Raw genomic sequence first — 22,996 nt, forward strand, 5'->3', positions numbered from 1 at the left:
CAAATTCAAGGAAAAGAAGAATGTGTGATGATGAAGTGCAAAACAGAAAGCTCCTGGTGTCCTGGCTGATAAATGGTAGGTGTCCACTGGTATGTATGCACCGGGTTCATGCTGTCACAAAAGGAAGATGCTCATTGAGTTAGCTTCTAGCAGAGTGTGGCTGTAGGAGGACAGCAGGTGTCAGTGATGACAAACTCTGACCTGCACCTGATTGGATGAACACGTCATCCAGGCAGTCTGCTTCCAGCCTTCAAATGTTCTCTTTATGCACACAAATAGTTCTCTAAAAACATCTTGGGTGCAAAATGAGCTCCACAGAATCCATTTTCACTTTTGATCGGCAAAAGCTGCATTCAAAGCTTTTTTTTTTTTGGGGGGGGGAGGATTTTCCCAGAGGCATTAAATCATGCTAGATGCATTGCATGCCTTAAACTTCATCTCTTCAGGGAGATTAGAAGTTGGCACCTCGATGCTTGAAATTCACTAGCAGGGTGCATAGCATGGTTGGTTACGCAGACGGCGACTGGGAAGTGTGGAAATGATGAATGATGAACACGTACAATCATTCAACCACCACCATCTCCAGCCTCAAATGTGGACCTTCTTACTCCATACACAGAAGAGTCTTACCTGCTGATATCACTTTGTTTCCCAGTATTGGACACCGACAAACCAATGACAGCCAACAAATCAAAACTTCTATTGGTGGCTCATTTTCAAACAACATGACTTTGCACATGAAAGTAATCCAGCAAAATGTGCTTCTAGAAATATTGGACATAAGGAATAAATTCAGCACCCTGAATATTTATCTTCACTGTAGAGCAACAATGGCTACTCTCAGAGTATTTCAAGATCTTCCATAAATACTGAGTCATGCTGTTAGATTCACAGGAAGCCAGCTTGACCTCAATTGCATGTAAATGAGGAGTGAGGAGTCATTTTGGTGACTGCCGAGAGGGGGGACAACAACTTCAGGCCACTATATTTGTCAATCAAGTAAACCATACTCCTGATTTTAGGCCTGGAAAATATCAGAATGGAAGGATTTTATTTTTATGACTTTAAGAGGAAACTGTTATTTTCATGGCTGAAGGCATTTTAACATGGCACTCTATGGAGAGCTGAAGGAATAGTGAGTTTTACTGCTTGACCCTGACAGAAGCCGGTCCCCTAACATGAGAATGTGTTGACAGGAAACAGCGCATCTGCATGGAAAAATACTACAGTGCTTCACACACATTCCCTACAGTTACAACACAATCTGCAATGAGCACAAAGTGGTCTATATGAAATGTGTAAATACATGATCAAACACATAAATATGTCTATAAAGTCAAAAAAATTAAAGACGGAGCACAAAATAGGCAATAAAGTGAAATCCATATCCAAATAAAGAGAAGGCTGAAAGAAGTCTATAAATAAAGTTTATACAGTGCAGCTGTGTAAATATACGTTCCTGGTGTATCGTGTGTGTGTGCCTACGCCAGGGTCTTAAAGTGCCCACGTGTTTCCTTCCCGTGCGTGAGCGCGTGCGTCTTTAAATATTCTAATCAATGTTTACGACCCCTGGCAAGAGGCGGGCTGTCGGGGTGCCAGCTTCACTGGAGGTGGAGGACTCTGCCAACCCCCAGCAGACACCAGCACCTCCACTCTGTGCACAAATTCCATTTTGCTTTGGGAGAGAATCCCTCCTCTCAGGTTTCTTTAACCTTTTAAACACCCTGATTCTTCCCTCTGTCAGTGATTTTAGAACTCAGCCTCTTCTCTGCATCCTCTCTCGTGTGTCGCTTTTTTTTTTTTTTTTTTGTTCTCTCTCCGTTTCAAACCATGATCCCCGCTCCGCTACTGCAAGGAAAACTCCACCTACTCAGTTCTGTTAATGTAGTCACTGACGGTGCAAGCAGCTCCCTCTCTCTCTCCCTCCCCTCTGCTCACTTTCTCTCTCACTTTCTCTCTTCCAGGCATCTCCCCCTCAACCTTCCTCCTCCTCCTCCTCCTCTGAGCATCCTCTCCTCTCACATCGCTCTCTGGCTCCACTTGCGCTCGCAGCCTCCTGCCTGTTCGCAGCTCTCCGCTCTCTTCTCTCCGCCTGTCCTCCTGTATTGCGCGCGCGCACATACACATATATGCATGCATGCGCACACTTTCACTCTTTCTTTCTCTCTCTCTGTCTGTCTCAGTCACATCGGTCCCGTGCAGACTTGAGGAAGCCCCGGAGAGGAGATGATGCCGGTGGTGATTCTGTTGGAGCTCTTTTGGTGATTTTTTCCAGGGTTTTTTTCCCCATTTAAACAAACAGAAAACTAGACTCAGAGCAATGTTGATGCAACAGCACCTCTTCTCTCCGCGCTGTGTTGATCTGCCTGCCTTCTGCCCAGCATCAGCCCATTTTGGGGGGATTTAAGCGACAGAGAGTGTGCTGCGCCGGCTGTGCGCTCTGCGGCTCTGGTGCACTGGATCTTCTTCGTCTCCGCTTTAATTCACACAGAAGGATGATCAGTTCTTTGCGCCGACAGGAATATTACTACTTCAGCTGTCAATACTCTTATCCACTTCTTTGCCCCGGCCAGATCGCAGTCTGAGGCGCCCCGGTCCCCTGAAGGGAAGAAGAAGCATGTCAGAGGCACCTGTGTTGCACATGGAAATGAGCCGTCTGCTGCTGCTGCTGCTGGACTCCAGCCTCTAAACTAAAGAGATTATCCCCAAAATAACAGAAGAAATTGGATCCTAAGAGTTTCCTTCTGACCAGCTGAGAATTCCTGTAGCTGCTTAACCAGCTCTATGATTTTCTGACTTCCCAAGCCTGCGATTTTGGCATCTGACTAAGAGGTAAGGCTGCTATTACTTTACTCTGTGGCTTACTCTAGCCTGCTCATCCTCAGCAACCTTGATTCTGCACTTTGGAGAGAAACGGCTCAGTCTCGGTGATGTGGCAGATTCTGTTTTTGCTTTGCTGGGTTACTTTGTAGTCTTCCAGAGCTAATTTTCACCAGAAGCTGAGTCCACTATTGGGCTTGCCCCAGCTTTCTGTCATTAGTCGGGGCTGGCACTCTGTCCTGTTTACTACTGTCTGCATCATCCACTGTCTGTAGCAGTGTGGCTCTCGCCGTGTTTCTGCTCAGCAGAAATGAATGGCACTGCAGCTGAGAAGCCAGAGGTGTTTCGTGTTAAGTGGATTTCTGGAAGCAGAGAGTTTGTCATGATCTGTCTGCTGGTGTGAGTGCACAGGAATTAGAGATGAGCTGCAGGTATTTCGAGTATATTGAATCCTTTTTTAGAGCGCAAGGTTCATTATATTATACTTGTTGTCCTTCCTAAAAACCAGCCAGCTCAAGTTTGTGGGTATACTTTTTCATTTTTTCACATCTTAGATATCAGAATCTCTTCTGCTGATTTCTATTGGCTTATTCTGGCTACACTTTTACAGCAGAATTACTTAGCGGCTCGCATCGACATGCTTAGCACTTATTTGAAGTGGTACGTGTAATTGGCATTGGACATGGACCTTCCTCCTGCATGTAGGGATCTACTTGGTATCCAGGTTATATGCAAAGTACTCTAAAATATTCAGTAATGCCTAGGTTAGTTTCTGTCGGATAGAATTACTGTGTGGCGTCTGTATATGGAAACACAGATGTGGGGTAATTGCATTCAGGGGTTCGCTGTACAGTCTGTTCAGTTTCAGAGTGTGTGCCAACTTCAGCTGAATTAAGCAGCATTTTTCACAGAGAGAGGATTCGATACTGTAAGTCTAAAATTTGGCACTAGTGTGTTCCCTCGTGTGGTGGTGTCACTGGACCATGTCTCCGTATAGAAATCCAAAGGGAGACTGCATTCCGTAGTCCCCTGTAGTCCTCGGATCGTTGCTCTTCGGGCTTTCTTGGTGGATATGTTGACTAGATTGAACTGCTTTTGTTGAATATGGGATATAACCTGCTGGCTCATCGGCTCCAAGAATAGTCAGATGCATTTACGGTCCATCTAGCGTACATACCATAAAAATTGAATATCTTGAGTGCTTTGAGCCATAATGCTGAAAGTCCTCAAAGCTCCTGAAAATGTGTGTATCTGTAAATAGTAACAGCAGAGTCTTCTCTCAATCAAAGGACGTCCACCCTGCAAAACACGTCCAAGCAAACAAATGATTTGGTGTTCTGGTCAGATTGTTGGGTTTGAAACGACTGCAAACTTCTTGCTGGCGTGCAGTTTATCAACTCTTAGAAATCTGTCATTTTCTGTGTGCACATTTGTTTTGGCTCTTCTGGAGAGCTCATCAGAGATTACTCGCATCCTTTCCTACAACCCTGTCTGAATCGCACTTTTTTTTAAAAAGCACATCGAAGGCTGCAAATGAGAGCAATACATGTCGGTGGTAGATAAAGTAAAAGTGGTGGAACGAAAGTGCTCTTCGCCATCATCAAAGCGCTCATAATGTCTCTTACAAGAAAAGCGTTCGACATGTTTTAAAGAAAACAAAGGTATCCCAAGTAACTGGAAGTCGTCTTCACTGAACAAACTCGTACTTTCAGTGAGCGTTAACACGAATCACTCGCTGTCGAGCGAGTGGGTGCTGTGAAGTGACAGCCCTTTATTATTGGCACGGTTAGTACTAATGGCAGTTCAGACAACACAACTGCTAGCAGCACTGCTGAGACCAGTCCATATGAATATCTGATTGACTTTCATCACCGACTATTGCAAAAACTCTCCCAATTTCCTAGTAAATCTCTAAATGTCCCAGTGAGTTGAAGAATGTGACTGAAATATCTGCAAGTCAATGAAAACAAGAAATTGTTACCACATCATAAGACAATGTGCAAAATAACACAAAAGTTCCTACAGAGCTGAATCATTGTAATTCATGCAGATTTTAATGCTCTATATATGAAAAACTGGTCAAAAACTAAATGTGTGCTTGCATTGTTTTTATGAAATGAGTCAGTCTTTGGTTCTTTATTAGTTTGTAGTAATTTAATTTGGTAAGGCGCAGTGATGGGGACTGCATGTATGGTTCATTTCAATTCAGTTTTATTTATACAGCGCCAAATCACAACAACAGTCGCCTTGAGGCACTTTATATTGTAAGGTAGACCCTACAATAATACATACAGAGAAAAACCTAACAATCATATCACTCCCTATGAGCAAGCACTTTGGCGACAGTGGGAAGGAAAAACTCCCTTTTAACAGGAAGAAACCTCCGGCAGAATCAGGCTCAGGGAGGGGCGGGGCCATCTGCTGCGACCGGTTGGGGTGAGAGAAGGAAGACAGGATGGAAGACATACTGTGGAAGAGAGACGGAGACTAATAACAAGTATGATTCAGTGCAGAGAGGTCTATTAACACATGGTGGGAGCGGGATGGCTCAGGGCAGTTTATCAAGATAAATAAATAAACTTTATTTTTTGTATTTTTTTGTGGTTTCATTTCTAAATATGAATATTGTTTTAACAACTGAACTAAATCTTGTTGTTGGTGCTGAATCAGGTGACCATCACTTAGTTAGGTTGCCATAGGTCTGCGCTCCTGTGGGCTTCCCATAATGCACTGAGTGTTTCTTCTTCACTCACCTTTTCACTAACTGTGTCTTTATACACCTCTCTGCATTTAATCATTACATATTATTAATTTCTGTCTCTCTTCCCCTGCATGTCTTTTGTCTTGATCTCCTCCGATCACTCCAAGCTGGTCAGAGGCTACTCCTCCCTGAGCCTGGTTCTGCTGGAGGTTTCTTCCTATTAAAAGGGAGTTTTTCCTTCCCACTGTCACCAAGCACCTTGCAATGACTGTTGCTGTGATTTGGCGCTATATAAATAAAAGTAAATTGAATTGGACCTTAACTTTGAGCCAGTTCTTGTGAAGGCTAATGAATTTTTTACTATAAACTTACTATTTTCGAATGTAATTTTCTTCTTCTATGACTGTCTAGTAACAGCCTTTTTTTGACTCAGCTGTCTTGTATTTAAAAACTCAACGTAGTGAATAATATGTTGAAATTCTAGCCTTAATTACAGCAACATACATCCAGCTGTCAGCTCTGTGATTACTCATGCAAGCCACCACTGATTATGTCACCATAAAAGGGGAAGCTTATATATAAATATAGTAACCGTCTCACTTTCGGAATAACCTCTTTGTCCTGTTATATCGTACAAGCATTTTACATCTTCATACTAACTGTAAATGAATAAACGCTCACACATGGTCACTTATGGCTGCAGATCCCACTTGAAAGATCTCATGATTTGTAATTTAATGATGTCAGCGTGTGACAATTATCTGCTGTGTCAACATCGATTTCGTTCTGGCCGAGCACCAGATTTACTAATGGTTTGCGGCAGGCAATTTACTGCTGTTTGCGCTATTATTTAATGCTGAAAAAAGGCATCTCGTTTTTGATATTGCTGTGATAGTTGACAACGAGAGGGTTAATTTAATCGGAATAGCAGAGGGAGATGTTAGCAGAATAAGTGGGTTGTGCAAAGCTATGAGCTAGGTGTCAAAGCTGCGTCTCTGTCTTTGAGACCTTCAGAGTTCTGGTTTTCTGTTGCTCTTTCAATGTGGAACTTAACTTGGAGCTTCAGAGAGGAAGAGAGTATAACTGCTCAATATAATAGCAACTTTTCAGTCACACATAATGAAAACTGCAGCGAGCACAAACAGTGCTTTACAGTGTGGGATGTAAAAGTGCAGTGTCTCTTTACTCAGCAGTGTGCACACAGAGCTCTGCAGCCTCACAAGTCTACTTTTAAGTAGTTTTCTTTTAATTTTTTCTATCAAAATACACATATTAATGTCTGGCATTACATCTCGTGTACTATGCTACATTTCATGGTTTTTCTTTATAGTGTATCTGCTTTTAAGCTTTCAGAATTTCACTATGTGACTGCAGAGCAACAACATATTTGAAATCACAGCAAAAATTGTTTGTCGTTAGACAAAAAAGAGCTAAATCTTAGTTTTACAAGTTATGTTTGAAAAAAGTAACAGAACAAATTACATCTTCTGCCCTTCTGATAGCCTTTGATTTATTGTGCTGATTAATATTTTTGACATTTATTACACTAAAGAACCGGCTAATGCAGAGACTTGAACCAGGGCATATTCTACCACAACCAATGGTTTCACAGACACACATCATGTTTTGTGCTAAAGTTTGAATTGTTTTTGTCATTTCCCCTGAGACATCTATGAGAAACAACAGACAGTAAAAGGAAACAGATGACACTAGTGGAGGAGGATGGGAAGGTGAGAGATGACAAGGCAGAAAATTGTTGAAAGAGCAAGACAGAATAAAGGGAGGGATTTATAGGAACAGTGGGGGACTGCAGGTGCTGATCAAGAGCAGACAACAACAGTGTTCCCGTCAGAAGCCGGCACTATGATATGGGTCACTTGGACATGACAGCTGGTAAAGAAACATGAATAATAAATTTTGGGAAAGGTGTAGTGATGAATACTGCATTAGAGCAGAAGAGGCTCTGAGCCGTTTCTTCCCACGGCTCCCCTCTAACCCAGCAATCACTCAAGGATTACTTAAGGTAGAAATGCTAGCCTGTATGCACACCAATTATACACACACGCGCGCACAGCATATGATCACGTGATGCATAACTACATTAGACCTCAGAGGACAACACCTAAAAGCTGATTTGGTGCCAGAGGACAACCTTCCGTGTCCTTCAGCATCACGACACCTTAAACAAATCAACTCATTTTAGTGGTCTGATGACAGCCTTTAGTGTCCTTGTTTAGCCTTGGGACACATACGTGTGTGTGTGTGTGTGTGTGTGTGTGTGTGTGTGTGTGTGTGTGTCAACAGATGGATAGATAATGTATTTTTATGTGCACAGTTGTGCACTGCCAGTTATTTCCAGTATTGTACCATATTTGTGAAGCTTTTCTAAGAACAGTGAACATTAGTAACAATAATAAATACAAAATATGAAAGTAACAACTGGTGCAAAATAACTTGGGTTTATGACAAAGATTGCTCAGCAGCTGCGATGGACCAGTTGCACAGGATTCATGTTCATGCAAATTGCTAACTGTGTGATGACACAAACAGATCAGTGCAGCCATTATGTTACCCCTAATTAATAAGTGTATATATATGGCAGCTCAACAGGTAAAACAATAAGTCATAACATCTGTCTACCTCTTTTTCTTTATAGTTTTTTAGTGCTTGTTTTCTGTAATAAAATTCAAGATTGTTATTGTGTTGATAAGAAATGAATAAATAAATACATTTAAAGCACAGAACAATGCTCTACCTTGAATTGGAACACAGGTGTATATATAAAAAACTACATAATGTAGTAATTCATCAAAGCAAGCACACATTGGGTGCAGTTTGTTGTTGAAACAGTTTGGTGATGGCCTCTTCCTCTAACAGTGCACAAAAAAGGTCCATAGAGATGGATAAGTGAGTTTGGTGTGGAAGAACTAGACTGGCCTGCACAGAGTCCTGACCTCAACCCGATAGAAAACCTCTGGGATGAATTAGTGGATCCTGCGAGTCAGGCCTGCTTGTCCAAAAATTCCCATAAACACTTCTAAACCTTCTAGAATGTTTTCCCAGATGATTTGAAGCTGTTATAGCTGCAAAAGGTGGGCTGACATCATCATATTAAACCATATGGATTAAGAATGGGATGTCACTTAAGTTCATATGTATGTGAACAATATAGTGTACTTCTCAATCTGAATGTCATCCAGTCCTTTTTTGCTCTCTGCTTACTCGTTAGTGAAGCGTTTGGCTCTTTTGCTGCTAAAAGTCCCCGTCTGCCATTTGGTGCTAAGCAGGTAGAGCGCAGTGAGTTTTAAGAGCTTATTTTTGCTGAAAAAGTCTCTGTTGTAGCTGAAAAATGTTATGAGCGTAGTCTGAGTGAACTATAGCGGTAAATTTACAGACTGAACAGCAAAACAATGAGCTGAAACTTGATATAAAGCTCCATAAAGCAGAGAGGAGCTGCAAATTCAGCTGATAATTCTCACTAGCTTCATCATGATGGGAGACCCCTTTCACGTTTGATATAGTTTTATTATAAAACACTGATTACAGCCACTGTAAAGATAGCATAAGGTAGGTTAGTAAAAATGCCATTTGTGCCCATTCTTTACATCTTTAGCAGTTTTCTTCTTTTCTGGCTTGTTTTTCCTTGTGGCATTTTGTCCGTTTTCAGTTTCACTGCTCTTTCTCTGTCTTCTGACATTTTGCTCTCCCCTGCTTTGATATGTATTATTAGTAGTAGTATTAGTATGTGTTACTACTCCAGCCCTGCAACTAATAAGCCCCATACCATAGCACCATACAGCATTGCAAAGACTAAACACCCTCTCTGAATTGAAGGACTATTTCTGTTTGTCAGCACTGTTCAACAAATCTATGTGTATTTGTGTTTTTCTTGGTGTACATGTGTTCATGCATGAGTGTCTATGCCCATCGATGCTCTCTAGGGGGCTAAAGGAAGTTGGAGGCTTGCTTCCTTTCCACTAATTACCCTGCAACAGTCCCCACTAATTGTCAGGGCATCACGTATATTTGATGTCAGCAGTGCGAAGCCATGTGCACAAAGTGGGAAGATGGTGAGAGGAAGGAAAAAGCAGAACAAAGCAGGTCAATAGATTTGCTTTGAAGATGTGTACAAGCCTTTAAAACAACTTCTGGATGTGGATCCATTTTGTTGGAAGGTAGGAGGATTGTAATATCAACATGGGCACAAATAATATACTCCATTTAAAAATTATGGACTGCATTCCATTGTCAGCTGCTTCTTGTGATATTTATTTCAATTTGCCACCAAAATAAGTGTACATAATAAAGTGAACACCTGCACATTCTAATGCAATCCAGTGCAATGGTCCAGCAACCCACACTGCCTTTGTAAACAAGTAATAATCAAAGAGGTATTGATTCAGTGTGTAGTGTGTGAAGTCAAGTGGGAGCCTGCAGGACCCTCTGGGCTTGTGAAGAGCATTCTCATTCATTCGGAGTTAACCCTCCCCCCACTGGTCAAAATTTAATGTCTCAAACCCCCCCCACTGCTCTGTGTGTGTGTGTGTGTGTGTGTGTGTGTGTGTGTGTGTGTGTGTGTGTGTGTGTGTGTGTGTGTACATCTGCGCTGGTATAGACTGCAACCAGGAAACAGCTGGATGTTTGCACGCTCAAGCCTGACACTGCCTCATCTGAGACCGACTGAGAGTACTTGTATTTTACTACTTATATTTATAGTCAAGCATTCAAAATTAATGTTGCAAACAATGTTGAGAAAAAGTCACATGATAGAAGCAGGTTGTAAGAATAGATACCAACTAGAGATCTCAAAATCCCTGCCTGAGATTTGCATGCAGGGATTTTCAGAGCTCAGGAGGGCTCGATTACAAAGTCATCTTTTCTAAAGGAAACTTAAGTAGTGCTCAGGTGGCAAACAAGGAGAAGATGGACCATTTAAACTTTGGCAAATCAATAAAATTCTTATGTTGTTAAATTGTCAGTCATAACACACAAATCTAATCACATAACTAACATGAAATAATGTTTTAAACTCACTTATGTTTAACTTTAAATAACACCTTTAATGATGGCCAGAAAACAAATAGTATTCCTGTTTTGTTGGGCACACTGGTCTCAATTAATAATCATTTTAATAATATGGCAACTGTTCTTATTGTTAAACCACAAAAGGAATTCCAGATTTAAAATTTGATTGCATTGTCTGAACAATGCTGTTATATTTCAGGCTCAGAGAGGCAACGTCAGGATCGGCTCCGTGTTTTCAGTGTTATGAATGTGTTTTTTGTTTTTTTGTTTTTTTGTTCAAAGTATATCACCATAGTAACCAATGCTGTAACTCTGACCCACTCCAGAACAGGTTATGTTCAAGGTTACAGATCAGCGGGTATAAAATCACTGCCTACTGACGGGTTAATTCTCTGGAACACTATCACCACTGTTCCTGGAAAGTCGCCAGACTTTACTGTGCAAGTAATAATTTAATTTAATACATTTAATAAAGTTTTTTTTCTTTTAAAAGTGTCTAATTGCTTTTTTTTTCCTGATGAAGGGAATTGACAAATAATAATTCTTAGAAGAAACTTTATTCTTGCTTTATTACATATTGCCTGCAAATGATTTAAAACAGTTTATTATTCTATAAGTACTATAAGTACAAGTACATTTATTTGTACTTGCTGACTTCATATAAAATTGACACGCAGTCTAAGCCTACATTTAAATTCAGTTTTTATTTTTATTCATTTGCTCTCAGACCCCCGAAACACCATCTGGGCTTAACAGTACTTCCACATATCTGAAGTTTAATTTAATGGAATAACAACTGTGATCCAACAGATTCTCCCGGGTACACCAGGAGAATCTGATGGATTACACCAGTGTCTTAATGATAAGAGCTGTGATACTGATTAGTCTGTTAAATTTCAGTCACACATTTTTGCTGGCTTTCTTTCATGGCTTCACGGAGGCTAAACTCTATTAAAATAGTAGCACGTTCCCAGTCTTACTCCCCAAAATGCTTAATGCTCGCACACATTCATACAGCCCATTTTTCTCACACACTTTCCAACGTTGCTGTTTTTGTCTGCGCCAGCTGTTGTTTTCAGCCTGTGATATCTATTTAAGCACTTCATGTTTTTCTAAAATGATTTTATCTTATCCATCTCTATGGTTGGTCATATGTTTCCAACACAGCTACATTTATGTGAACCTGCTCATAGCTAGACTGAGAAACCCTGGGCTGACTTACAGTATGGACTGGCACTTATTTAGAGCCCTCCTTCACTCTATTTGAGCCTCCTTCACATACAAGACCTTTTTCTATGCCTCTGTGATTTAACCAACATTCATACTCATACCTCAGTGCATGCATTGAAGGAAACCTGGGGTTCATTACCTTATCTCAGAATGGAGAAGCCAGGAATTGAACCGCTGACCTTATCTGCTCACCAGATAACCTATTGCAGACTTTTCAAGAAGCCAAAGGTCTGGGACACAGAATTAACAGGACTTTTTGCTGTATTCCCAGTTCCAAAAAGAAAAGTTCAGGTGTGCTTCTGAAATGCCATCACCATCACGTCTCATAGTATGCAGATGGATATTGATTGTGGTGCAGTTCCAAACGTGTTTTGCAGTCTGGCATCGACAACTCAGTCATTACAGGAGACGGAAATGACAATACAGTTTAGCACGTCACACTGCAAAAGAAACCCTGCTGCAGGTGATTTACAGCAGTGACACTACGTGTGCAGCAAACTTCAGTATAACTTTCATGTCATTTTCTGTTAAGTAATAAAAACAATGAAAGAGAAAAACGTTACAAAGTAATGTAGTCCAGAAAAGAGGGTTCAAGCTCTAGCTGCCAGTGAAGTTTCAGATGATTTTCAGAATATTAAGGAAGTGTGTGGATTTAAAAAAAAGGTTTAAATATGTAACGAATGCAAATTATTAGTATTTATGCCATTTTCAAAACAAGGTGTTTGTGGGAACTGAGTAGTAATGGCTGGTTCTTTTTACATTATTAATGCAGTGCAGACAAATGCGTGAAAACTGGATGCTTGAAGCTAAATGTTAGAAAGCAAACAGTAAAATCTGGCTTCACATGAATATTTAATGCTTGAAAGAGGAAAAATAAATGAATCTCAAATAAAAACAAAGGACTTTATGTTTCTGCTGACAGATGGAGCTTGATTGTGCTTACCTTGAGGACAATATGTGTGTGTGTGTGTGTGTGTGTGTGTGTGTGTGTGTGTGTGTGTGTGTGTGTGTTTTTTATATATATATATATATATATATATATATATATGTGTGTGTGTGTATATATGTATTTTTAATGTGGAGATGTGTGTAAATGCATGCTTTGCTCCCATGCCTGTCTGTGTCCAAATCTGTTACTAAAAGCATGGCAGTCTCAGGTCTCCGACAACTCTCTCCCATCTCCTGTCGACTCCGTGAATAGCTTTGTCTCATGGTGCAGCTGAGCGGTGATGACAGGCCTGCCTCAGCGACATGGAACTTTTCGCTTTCAGTCAAGAGTTTGAGTCCTCCGAGGACCTGATTTGCCAGGCAGAGAAAAACAAAAGTCAACAAACGGTCCATCCGAAGGTTAGTAAACTCTGCGTGGAGGAGACAGGCGTGAACAGACAGGCTAAGTGTTGAGGGAGCATTGCATAAGAAGAGCAAATAGATTTGATGACGAGTGAAACTGCACAAAGATGAAGCTGTTTGCTTTCATACATTTTACAGTGGAGTTGCGGTAAACACAAGTGGTTTAAAGTCCTGTGAAGGGAGTCGCCTTTCTGTGGAAAAAGTGTCATCTGTTCTTGGGCTCATATGAGGTCCACACATTAGGCAGTGTGGGCTGTAAAAGTGCTCATTTCTGCTCTGAAGTCAGACATGTCATCATGGGAGCCTGAGCAAACCAGGGAACTGACCGTCTTCTAAAGCCAGCTTCAAGTGGCCAATAGGGGGACTGCAGATTTTGGAACTACCACTTACTAGATGTCTACAGTAAACCTGAGATAAATATAACTAAAAATTAAACCCTTCTGATTTTACAACCTTTGTTTTTGACAGAATGGCACGAATGGAAGTAATTCAAATTGAGCGTCTCTTTCGGTTTGCTCCATATTTTACCTTTTAGACTTTGCACAGTTCATAGCTGAAAACGGTCCTGATTTCTCTTTCAGTGCTGCAGCTCCTGAATTCATCTCAACCATCTCAAGTGTTTCACCTCCTTTCAAGCCAGACTTCAGTGTGCAAAAAAAGGGGTCTGGAAATCTATCTTGAAAATAATTTAAAAATATGAAGCAAAATTTTCATATCAATCGTCTATGTCCTGATTTTGAACCATGAAATTTTTCTGGCAATTATTTTTAGCAGAAAATGTTCTAACAAATGTGATTATTTGAGATGGAATGACTCGGGTCAGGGAAATGAAAAACCTATTTAACAACAACATTTTCTGAGTTATAGAGTACCATTTAGAAATGGCAGAATGTAGCATTATGTGGATTAGACTATTGACTATTGACACGGGCTGGCCCCTGTGATTGGCTGCCCCTCGTGAACAACAAGTTTTGAGGAGGAGATGGGTGAACCTGTGTGCAGACCATGTTAGAGGAAATGTGTGCTGTCTGAGCTCAGAGGTGAGAGAAGCAAAAGGTCTGAGTGTTCAGAGCAATCAGAACAGATTACTTTGTGATACCCTGCAGTACTTTGGGAATGTTTAATGTGACCACTGACTATTGTAACAGAAGACCTAAAATAAGGAAAAGACTGAGTTCCCTTTGATATTAGATGAGCCTTATTTTTGAGTGAGTAACTTCCCTTCAGGACCAACAGAAAACCAACAAGTAAGTTTTTAAAGTCTCTTTTCTGTTGTGTGGCTGCAGGATGAACTGAGGGCAGGACGATGTTGTTGTTTTATAAAATTATACTGAAAGAGGTATTTGTGTGTGCGCAGAACCATCTGCACTCATTTCTTTTGTTTTGTTTTTTCTCTTTTCTTTGGCACCAACACACCTGCACCTGTGTGGATAATTCATGACTCAACTTCCGTTCAGACAATTGGCAGCTGCTGATGTTGCTTTTCCGAGATAAAGTTAACTTCATCAACTTTTCATGGTGATCCCTGCTGAAAACATGTTTCTTTCTTTAAAGTTGAATGATGTCAGTAGCAACATGTAAAACTGTGTCACTGTGCCCCAGCTGTCTCACTCACTCTGTTGAACTTGTCCTTAAAATACTAGTTCAGATTTACAGTTCAGTGTTTGCAGAGTGAACAGAAACATGGCAGGTCAGCTGTGTGAGAGTTTAGATCTCAGTTTGATCTTTCACACGTGCTCATGACCAGAGATGGGCAGTAACACGTTACTGTAATCTGATTACTTTTTCCACGTAACTCTGTGAAAACTGACAAAAACTTTATGGTCCGCTGTACATTCTGTGTGGGAAGAAAACTTCTTTCTACAGTGAAAAATTTAACTTCAAATCTGAGGGAGCAGCGAGCACGCTGCCACGGGAAAGTGAAATTCACAGAGAAACCCCCGGATCCCCCGACTCACATGACCGCTGCAAACCTCCACCCGCCCCACTACTGCTAAACAGGTGACAAAAGATTTAAGAGTGACAGGACTTAGTGCCGCTGAATCTTTGACTTTATGTATTTTTTGCTGTGTTTTACTTGAAGCTATTTGAAAGAGTGAGTGTAAACACAAACATTATTTTATTTTATATGCTGGAATATGCAGAAAATAGGTTTAAATGTTAAACAAATTTCTTCCGGTCAGAGACTGTTGCATATAATTTAATTTTTCCTTGATGCAATGTGCATAAAATTAAAAAATTAAAACTCACAAAACAGTTTTTAAAAAGAGACTTTTCCATTTGATTACATTTGATATGATGGAATATGGGCTGAAAGGTCTATTGCTTTATTACGTATTCAGGTTGTGCATCATGTTTTTAAAAAGTAACAAAGTAATAAAGTAACTAATTACTTTTGAAAATAAGTAGTCAGTAAAGTAACAGGATTTCTTTCTTAGAGAAGTAATCCATAATTAGTAGCTAATTACTATTTTCAAGTAACTTGACCAACACTGCTCATGACTTTAGTAATGAAGTTTACAAACACCTCATTTTCTCACAAAGAGGCCTCGTGTTAAAGGTCACCAGTATTTGGTTAAAGTGGGTGTGGTTTTCCCGCCATGTTTCTATTGCCTTTGTCACACTGGATTCAAGCATCTGCCAATAATTTCCCAAAGATTTAGATTCTAGCTGTACTTGTAGAGAGGAAGTGCACATGCACTCTTTCTTAAATTAATTACTAAATACTAGTCTTTATGAGTTGCTCCTGTGTCATTATTCACCACAAAGAACTTGGCAATTCAAATATTTTCAATCTTATATATGATCCAGACTTCAGCTCCTGAATCAAGACTACTTTCAAAAGCGTGCACACAATTTTAGCACCATTATTGTAGGATTTTTCAGGGTGTAAATGGTGGTGCTTTGACACCATTGTATCTAAGCAATGCCCTTATGGTATTCAAGTTCCTTTCATACGCATAGTTTCTGATTGTGAGACATTTTTGACACACCTACCCAAACAAAGTCAAATGTGCTCCCAAACCTGTTGCCCAGGAGCATCTAAGGAGCTTTGAAAGCAAAGCAGCAGGAATTCATTACGTTTCATCTCCCATCCGAGAAGCTTCTTCAGTTCTAAGACCAAATGGGGGAGATTCCAGATTTTAAGCACTAGTGGAAGTTATCCCTTAAGAGGCTCGTCGACCCACTATTGATCATGTGTCTAATCACATGAGCCAAGATGTGAAAAGGAGTGATTGTGTGTACAGTGTCTCTCTAGGTCTGTCTCCACGTTGGGTGAGTGTTGAGTAATTGCATATGAGAGCATGAGGGTGGGAATGGATGTTTGTATCTGTGTGTGCCTGTATGTCTGTGTCTATATGTCAGGTTGGGTATCAGACGCCACCTCTCTAGGGACATCTCAGGCCCTCCAAGGTATGGAGGCCTATCTCCCCCCACCACTTCCCCTGCCAGTGGCAGACGCCCTCAGACATCGGTGCGTTGGTGGTTCTTTGTGTCCGGGGATGGGTGTCCAGGTACACACCGGCTCACTCCTTGGTGGCTGCTTATCGGGGCCTGGAGCCTGGGGCTCGCTCGGGCCACTTTGGGGGTGGGGTGCTCTTTCCCTCTTTCTTTCTCCCCTTTCTTTTCCCCAGTCAAGTCTGTCCCGTATTTAGCAAGTGAAAATAAAATAAAATAAACAATAAAAGGTGAATCAAATAGACCATTACGGCAAGGCTGGGATGGTCCATTTAGTAAAGTAAATCCGTTGGGCATCTTTCTTCGCCTTTAGACAATAATTCTGATGGCAAAAGAGCCAAACGGGACAGGCAAAAAAAAAAAAAAAAAAAAAAAAAGATGTGAAAACGGTGTGGGTCAGCCACACATAACCAGGTGGACATAACCATTTAGGAGTGAATCTCTTGTAAAGCATGTCCTGACTTTAAATGAAAATGTTGCATTAATTTAGATTTGAAACTAGTAACTACCATCATCTGGAACCCATCGGGAAAAAATCTTCTAAGGTGTTGGAGCCATTTCAAAACCACGTCTGTGCTATCTGATTTCTGTATTTCCTTAAGCATCACTCTTTCTAATGAAAGAATACATTTGTTACATTTTTCAGAACTGTGCTTGTTTTTATAAAAACATGTGGGATGGTGTAAGAGCTACTGACCTTTCAAAATAAAAACAAAAAGCATTGCATTGTTAAATCGAAGGCTCTTAAACAGGAAAAAAGTGCTTAAGCAAACGAGGCGTGTTGTTTAATGTTGACTGTGCAAGCTGAGTAGAAAAGTTCTGCATAAGAAGCAAATAAGGTAATGCTATACATAATAGTTTATGCTAATTCACAGATATTAACGCTCATCTTTGATTTCTGATGATTCTTGGAGAACTCTGCACAAAATTCTAGCAACATTGTTTTTCCATAATCAGTGTTTAATCCATAACAGAGTCCAGCACACCTCTTTTAGCACTCTGACTAACAAGCAAGCTCCTTCGAGGTGCTCGATGTTGGCACGCGGCTAACGAATATGCATTGATTTGTTTGTCGAAAGGGGGTGAATAATTCTGATGAGCTATTGATTGTAGTAAATCAAGACATTCGTCACCTTGGTTAAGGGCAGAGGTGCCTTGCTGATAGGTTGTATAATGTATATGATTGGTGAACCTTGAAACAAGGCATTGAAAAATGACCACTTTGCTAACTGGCTGTTAAAGCTCATCATTCATCGAGGAATTTTATTGACAAGCTCAAGGGGACACGATTGCTGAACAAAGCAAAAACATACTTAAACTGTATTTTTATTATTTTCCAAAGTGGTTTCTGACTCTGAAGTTAAGCTCTGGTGACTCTAAGACACGACACTGAAGCAGCCGGTGCTTTCACACAAGGGCGGGAGGATTGCATAACCAGTGCGCCAAGAGATTTTGGACTGCACGAATGCCAGCAGCTTGTGAAGAATGGTTATTGTTTCAGAAAGAGTGAATGAACGGGAGAGTGAGAGAGGAGAGAGTGAAAGAGGAGTTCAAAAGGCAGAAAATAAGAGACAAACTCGAAGAAGTCGACGAAGTAGAACATCGGAGATGGAAGGAAAAAAGAGAAAATAAAGGGAAGATGAGGAAAACTGCAGAGAATGACAGGACGGTGAGAAGATGAGAGAGGAGGCTGGTCAAAGTGAAAGGGAGAAAGCTGAAGTTGAGAGAGAGATAATGAAGGAGACCGATGGTAAAAGTGTAGAAAACGAACAAGAATCCAATTATATGTGGCTTCAAGGAGTCAGAGGGTCTCATCATACATGTTGTTCTAGAGCTCTGACAGGACAGACCTGACTCACCCCAGTCTCTCTACAGTTGGACTGTGGGCACAATTGATTGGGAGGAAATGGCTCCTCATTATTTGTAGTTCATCAGTCAATGGTAGAGAGGGCTCTGGTTCAGAATTTAAGAATAAACATAGCACATGGATTAGAAAAGTTGCTGTTTGTGACGATTTTTCCCTCTCAGTTCTCAGAAGTCTGGCGTCATGTCCTTTTTAACTGTGCTGTCGTCATAGAGTCACTTTGTTCAGCCTGCTAGTCTGTGTTAGTTATTTGGCAAATCTAGATTGTATCCACAACTTTAGAATAAAATATGGAATAAAACTACATTTTAATGATGATCTGAAATGAAATTTCAACCAAGTTTCTACAGATCCGGTGTTTCAGACACAGTGGCTGCTAGATCTCTTCTCCATGTCTTAGAGTGTTTAACAGCAACTTGAGAAAACCTCTGTGTACTCGTTTTGAAGCATGATCTAAATTAACATAATCACAGGGACATGTTTTGTTGTTGTTTTATTTTAGATTTGATGTGAATCTTTGTATAAACTTCTTAAGTAAGGTTTAAACTGCCTTCATTTTTCTTCTTGTAGATTCCAGCGTTCTTTGAATGCCATGTCTCGAAAGATGTCACAGCATCAACTCTTACAACACGAGGGCTATAAAAGGCATCCACATCCCTGGTGCATTTATGTAATTTCCTCTGGGATTAATAAACTATTCTGATTGTGATTCTGACAGAGTGTTTGCAGTAGTTGAGGCAGACTACACGTGTGTGCTCTGGAGAACAGACTGTAGAAACATGTTTTGCCTGCAGCCTGAACAAAACCTTTAAAGTCACCCTCTCTCACCTTTTGCTTTGAATATTGATTAACCTTGGGGTCTGAATAAACTTCCTTCCTTCCTTCTTTCCCTCCTTCCTGGTGTACGGACTCCCTTGTTTGTAGCCGAACTCATCACTCACACGGTTAAGCCTGATTTAGACTTTTCTACGTCCGAACTTAAGATGTAACTGGAAGCCCCTCTTAACCCTGCACCGCAGCCTGTCACCCCATTCAAGTCACTGTGTCGACCCAAAGTGCAGTTACATATCTGGGAGGTTATGTTGACGCAGATTTCCTGCTGAAACATGTTTCACGCATTAATTTGAACATTCAGAATTTATTGGAACAAACATCGAAATGCTGCATGGTGACTGAGCTTTTGTGCCCGAGTGCTCTCGCTGTCTACTTGGATACTTGAGAAACACTTTTGCATTTTGATTCTGCTAGTGCTCTCGAACCCAGTTTTTTTTATAGTGCTGTTTTTCATTCTTTCTTTGTATAAATTTCCTGTCTTCTTTACAATTGAAGGCCTCGTATTTCATGGCTGTTTGTTCTTGTTTAAATTTTGCATTGCTTTAGATTTTCTGGAGAGCCCCCTTGGACTCTCTTGTCTGCACTCTATAAATAAATATTGCTCTCTTGCTTGCTTTTGTCTAGGGTTGAGCTTGAACTGCAACAACAGTGGGTCTTATCAGTTGTAGCACTCGCCTTCGTTCTTGTTTTCTTTCTGCTACCCACAGTCTAACAGACACATTAAATTTCACAACGTTAGCACATGCACCTTTTCATCCAGGACTCTTGTGTGCTTTAAATCGTGTCTTAGCCAAATAACTGAGTTATAGAAAGGGTAAAGGTAAGGCTGTGACAGCTTGAGTTTTTATTTTGATGCAGTTTGAGCTCTTGTTGTGTTCCCTGTTTATCCATCAGGGTTATTGGTGCTCATGCTCCCCCGCTGGGCTTTGTTTCATTTCAAGTAAACCGCTCCTACCGCTGCTGTAAGGCACCGGCTCCATGGCGTGTTGTTTTTGCACAGTGGAGAAGCAAAGAAGACATACTCTGTAAACATCGCGTGTTTTGCGTGTTAGTGCAACACAATAGCTGTAAATATATTCATTTAGGCACTTTTCAATCATTGTTCAGTTTGGAAAAAAGCTGTAGTGATAAATGATTTCATTTTGTAGGTTTCTACAAGCCACTGTCATGCATGTCCAATAATTCCATATTCTTTGGGGGAGCTCAACCAAATCATCTCTGTGAGCAGATATGCTTTAATGTACAGGCTTTTACTTATGAGTGAATAAGAGTGTGTACTTGCAGTTGTTGTGTGTATTTATTTATGCACTTTAACGTTCCATGGCGTTTTACATGAAAGAGGAAATCACCACTGGCTTCCAGACAAGACTCGCTTTCCCTGAGCCGGGGAGAAAATTAAATGAGTCAGGATGTAAAATTTATTCATTATTTGATTTCCATCTCCTGACGCCGGCCACTGAATTCCTCTCTGTAACCGGCTAAGCACAAGTGCCTCTGGCGCATGGCTACAAGTGCACAATAACACCGCCTATCATTTTAATGCAGATGTTCCCAGCAGAAGAACGTTTCGGCGGAGTGGAATATAATGTCCGTCAGAAATGAAGCTGCTTTTTTTTTACTCTTTCTTTATTTTTAATGGGCAACGGAGCCACACAGTAAACTGTTTCTTACTGAGTGCAATGTGAGTATGAATGGTCTTTTGTCATGGATCAGTGGTAATGCATCTGTGTATTTTTAATTATTTATTTTTACAGTGGAGATGTGTGTAAATGCATGCTTTGCTCTTACGCCTGTGTGTGTGTCTCATTGTTGACCAGAGGGCAGTGTTAGCCGCAGGGACCCGCGACCTGAATTGCAGAGGCTAGCAGTATTGTGAGCTAATATTGACTGTATGAGTGATGGTCATATTAACCTGTTGAATGGATGGCTGCTTTGACTAATGACTACCTAATTTTTCATTTTCTTAATTCCGCACTTTGCAAGGATGGCTTGTGTAAATTAAAAGATCCAGACGGGGATGGAGGGGGGAGGCAAGGGAGATGAAATATGGACAATTCTGAAAAAGTCCACAAGTGCACGGAGAGTTTCACACCAAATAGTTTTCTAATTGAGGTCAGTGAAGGGAGGGGGGGTATCTCCAGCTTCCGTCAGTCACATGACACTGTAAACACCACCGATGGAGGAGATGTCGCATAAACTTCACAGTGCGCTTAAAGTCACTGTCATTGTGCCGTGTGTAGAAATGGAAAGACTTCACTTCCTCAACTGAAACAAACCCAAAAGACAGGTGTTGAATTTTGAGAGCGAGAGCATCGAATTAATTTACTCCTTTGAACAAAGGAGTGATGGGATATGTAAAAATAGTGTATGGCTTTATTGTGACGGAGGTTCATCCTCGATCAGGCTTCGGAAAATCTGTGTGGGGGAAATAAACGAGGAATGAGCTTTGGACGATTCTTCTGCTACTCTCTTAGTTCAATGCAACGGGCACTCGAGGAAGAAACCAAAGGATTGAATAAGGCCAGCACAATCTGTGTGTCCAGATTGTGCTGGCAAAAAAATAAATTTCAAATTAATAAAGAAAAGGACAGCTGTCGATCCAGAGCGTGAGAAATGGCTTCCTGTTCCTACTTCCTGCTAAAAGGAAGTTTTTCCTTTCCACTGTCACCAAAGTGCTTTCTGAGAGTTGATTATCTGATTCTGTAATATTGTAGGGCCTTTACAATATAAAGTGTCTTGAAGTGACTGCTATTATGAATTAGCATTGTAAATAAAAGTATATGGAAATTCGTCCATGTAGCGTATATTTTTCTCTCTACATCTAAGCCCACGATATTCATGCTAATCAAGCCCAAACCAAGCAGATCGGGGCCTATGCCAGAGTGAGTAAGCCACAGCTGGTCCTGTGTAATGACTCTTATGTCTCTTGTGGATTTTAGCTGGCCGCTTGGCCACACTCACGATATCTTGAGGAGAAGAGTGGCTGAAACTGGCAAAGGCACAGGACATTTACCCCTTCCTGGTCAAAACCGACACCCTCGCCCTCCTTTTAAGGTCTGACTAATGCAAATCGGTTCTGAAAAATGTATATGTTTGTGTGAAATGTTGCAGTGAAACATTTACTACCCGCATAACTAAATGCTGTACAAACACCCCTGGAAGGTACAGTAAGTTATTTATGCGTTTAATCCCTCCCTAATGTGTGTTCCCTTACACTTTGCGTTAAGCTAATACATAATCAAACATCCCCAATGGCAGTTTCTTTTGCTAACACCATTTATACTCCAAGTACAGGAGGACTTTTTATTTCACACACAGCCACTGATGTTACTGAAACCAAACACAGCAACCCCGCCCCACCTTCTCTCATTTATTTCCCTCAAAACAACTTATTTCTTTATTTCTTTCTACATTTGTTTTCCAGTTCTGTCATTCGGAGCTGTGGGTTAAACCTTTAGCTTCTTTAGTTGATTGACATTAGAGCACCGGTGAGCCGGCATGGTGGGAGATATTTTAATCTTTCTCTATTTTGATCCTCCACACAAATCTTCCTTATTCAACTCAATCAAAAGCTTCATTAGGACCTAGTTGGGTTTGAATCTTAATTATTTTTGTCATAGCCATAGAGATGTGTAACTGTATGCAGCACAAGTCAAGTTTCGATGCTGCCGTCAAGGTAGTCCTGCTGGCATACGAGTATGAAAACATCCAGG

At 40.7% G+C, this 22,996-nt stretch overlaps 1 protein-coding gene across 2 annotated transcripts in view; it reads left to right on the forward strand.

Moving 5' to 3' along the window:
• The window catches only part of sgcd (sarcoglycan, delta (dystrophin-associated glycoprotein)), a 458,641-nt gene that overhangs the window by 32,323 nt on the left and 403,322 nt on the right, over positions 1-22,996 (forward strand). Inside the window, exon 3 of one of the 2 annotated variants that reach the window (XM_039618529.1) lies at positions 2,574-2,832. The gene's annotated coding sequence lies outside the window, so the exon portion shown is untranslated. Of the gene's footprint in view, positions 1-2,085; positions 2,833-22,996 lie in introns of those variants that run through there. The other variant, XM_039618530.1, reaches the window with a different exon arrangement.

The sequence above is a fragment of the Oreochromis aureus genome, linkage group 10, assembly GCF_013358895.1.
Source record: "Oreochromis aureus strain Israel breed Guangdong linkage group 10, ZZ_aureus, whole genome shotgun sequence".
NCBI lineage: Eukaryota > Metazoa > Chordata > Actinopteri > Cichliformes > Cichlidae > Oreochromis > Oreochromis aureus.